Genomic DNA, 3603 nt, shown 5'->3' with positions numbered 1-3603 from the left:
TTGTCCCGAAGCCACTCCTGCTTTGTCTTGGCTGTATGCTCAGTCTGAGGTCCTGGGTGCTCTGGAGCAGGTTTTCGTTAAGGATCTCTCTGTACTTTGTTCCGTTCATGGTTCCCTCAATCCTGACTAGTCTCCCAATCCCAGTCGCTGAAAAACATCCCCACAGCATGATGCTGCCACCACCATGCTTCACCGTAGGGATGGTGCCAGGTTTCCTCCAGATGTGATGCTTTGCATTCAGGCCAAAGTGTTCAGTCTTGGTTTCATCAGATCAGAGAATCTTGTTTCTCATGGTCTGAGAGTCCTTTAGATACATTTTGACAAACTCCAAGCGGGCTGTCATGTGCCTTTTACTGAGGAGTGGCTTCCGTCTGGCCACTCTACCTGATTGGTGGAGTGCTGCAGAGATGGTTATCCTTCTGGAAGGTTCTCCCATCTCCATCGGGTTCTTGGTCACTTCACTGACCAAGGCCCTTCTCCCCTGATTGCTCAGCAGTTAGGTGGTTCCAAACCGGGCAGTTAGGTGGTTCCAAACTTTTTCCATTTAAGAATGTTGGAGGCCACTGTTCTAGGGTACCTTCAATGCTGCAGAAATGTTATTGTACCCTTCCCCAGATCTGTGCCTCGCCACAATCCTGTCTAGGAGCTCTACGGACAATTCTTTCGACCTCATGGCTTGTTTTTTTCTCTGACATTCACTGCCAACTGTGGGACCTTTTATAGACAGGTGTTTTCTTTTCCAAATCATGTCCAATCAATTGAATTTACCACAGGTGGACTCCAATCAAGTTGTTGAAACATCTCAAGGGTGAACAATGGAAACAGGATGCACCTGAGCTACATTTCGTGTCTCATAGGAAAGGGTCTGAATACCTACACTTAGGTTGTAGTCATTAAAAATCATTTTTCAACCACTCCACGCATTTCTGGTTAACAAACTGTAGTTTTTGCAAGTCGGTTAGGACATATACTTTGTGCACGACACAAGTAATTTTTCCAACAATTGTTTACAGACAGATTATTTCACTATCACAATTCCAGTGGGTCAGACGTTTACATACACTAAGTTGACTGTGCCTTTAAACAGCTAATTGACATCATGTGAGGCTAATTGACATCATGTGAGTCAATTGGAGGTGTACCTGTGGATGTAATTCAAGGCCTACCTTCAAACTCAGTGCCTCTTTGCTTGACATCATGGGAAAATCTAAAGAAATCAGCCAAAACCTCAGAAAAAATATTTGTAGAACTCCACATGTTTGGTTCGTCTTTGGGAGCAATATCGAGGGTACCACGTTCATCTGTACAAACAATAGTACGCAAGTGTAAACACCATGGGACCACGCAGCCACCATACCGCTCAGGAAGTAGAGATGAACGTACTTTGGTGCGAAAAGTGCAAATCAATCCAAGAACAACAGCAAAGGACCTTGTGAAGATGCTGGAGGAAACGGGTACAAAAGTATCTATATCCACAGTTAAACGAGTCCTATATCGACAACCTGAAAGGCCGCTCAGCAAGGAAGAAGCCACTGCTCCAAAACCGCCATAAAAAAGCCAGACTACGGTTTGCAACTGCACATGGGGACAAAGATCGTACTTTATCGAGAAGTGTCCTCTGGTCTGATGAAAAAAATAGAACTGCTTGGCCATAATGACCATTGTTTTGTTTGGTGGAAAAAGGGGGAGTCTTGCAAGCCGAAGAACACCATCCCAAACGTGAAGCACGGGGGTGGCAGAATCATAGTGTGTGGCTAATTTGCTGCAGGAGGGACTGGTGCACTTCACAAAATAGATGGCATCATTAGAAAGGGACATTTTGTGGATATATTGAAGCAACATCAAGAAATCAGTCAGGAAGTTAAAGCTTGGTCGCAAATGGGTCTTCCAAATGGACTATGACCCCAAGCATACTTCCAAAGTTGTGGCAAAATGGCTTAAGGACAACAAAGTCAAGGTATTGGAGTGGCCATCACAAAGCCCAGACCTCAATCCTATAGAAAGTTTGTGGGCAGAACTGAAAAAGCGTGTGCGAACAAGGAGGCCTACAAACCTGACTCAGTTACACCAGCTCTGTGTCAGGAGGAATGGGCCAAAATTCACCCAACTTATTGTGGGAAGCTTGTGGAAGGCTACCCGAAACCTTTGACCCAAGTTAAACAATTTAAAGGCAATACTTCTTGGGTGTATGTAAACGTCTGACCCACTGGGAATGTGATGAATTAAATAAAAGCTGAAATAAATAATTCTCTCTACTATTATTCTGACATTTCATATTCTTAAAATAAATTGGTGGTCCTAACTGACCTAAGACAGTGAATGTTTACTAGGATTAAATGTCAGGAATTGTGAAAAACTGAGTTTAAATGTATTTGGCTAAGTTGTATGTAAACTTCCGACTTCAACTGTATTTCAGATTTTTATACATTTTAAAAATTTTCTACAAACCAGTTTTTGCTTTGTCATTATGGGGTTTTGTGTGTAGATTGATGAGGATAAACATACATTTAATCAATTTTAGAATAAGGCTGTAACGTAACAAAATCTGGGCAAAGTCAAGGGGTCTGAATACTTTCACTGTATATGGAGAACAGCTACAAACTACTATAGTCAGTTACTGCAATTATCAGTTGCAAAGTGTCAGCCATAAAAAAGTGTCAGCCATAAAAAATTGCTTCAACGATTCTTGAGCTTGGACGCTGCCATTGGACGTGACGCAACACGAGCACCAGAATAAGATATTTAAGTGACTTTGAAAAAAGTGTCTCAAAGGGGCATAGGGGTTTTATGGAGTGATCCCGGAGTCGCCTCTTCATTGTTGACGTTGAGACTGGTGTTTTGTGGGTACTATTTAATGAAGCTGCCAGTTGAGGACTTGTGAGGTGTCTGTTACTCAAACTAGACACTAATGTACTTGTCCTCTTGCTCAGTTGTGGGCCTCCCACTCCAGGAATGAACCCGGATCTGTAGTAACGCACTAGCACTGCGATGCAGTGCCTTAGACAGCTGCATCTGTATATAAAAGTGGATCCTCATGATTGTATTTTCCTTCCTTTTTAGACCACATAAGCCTAATAAAACACTTAAAAATGGTAGGCTAACCGAGTCTCTCTCTCTGTGCGTGTGTGTGTGCGTGTGGAGACTTAAAGAGTAAAGTTACATTCAGCAAGATGTTGAGGCCTTATCTGAATTGCAGCGTGGTATGTTTCCATCCTTTATTTTGGAATAGAAAACTTCAAAGAACAAAAACAACAAACCGAACAAACAAAACGTGAAGCTACAAATAATGATCACAGGCAACTATACATAGACAAGATCCCACAAAGCACAATGGGAATATGGCTACCTAAATATGATCCCCAATCAGAGACAACGATAAACAGCTGCCTCTGATTGGGAACCATACTAGGCCAACATAGAAATATAATTCACCTAGATAACCCACCCTTAATCACACCCGACCTAACCAACATAGAGAATAAAAGCTCTCTATGGTCAGGGCGTGACAGATGGTCTGTAAACTAGATACACAAACAATGAATGCAATATCTACAATATTGAAAATGAATATTCAGTATAAATATTGAACTTGAATATTAATTA

This window comes from Salvelinus namaycush, chromosome 36 (assembly GCF_016432855.1).
Source record: "Salvelinus namaycush isolate Seneca chromosome 36, SaNama_1.0, whole genome shotgun sequence".
Taxonomy (NCBI): Eukaryota; Metazoa; Chordata; class Actinopteri; order Salmoniformes; family Salmonidae; genus Salvelinus; species Salvelinus namaycush.
The sequence above is the reverse complement of the archived record's forward strand: the minus strand, read 5'-3'. Positions refer to the sequence as shown.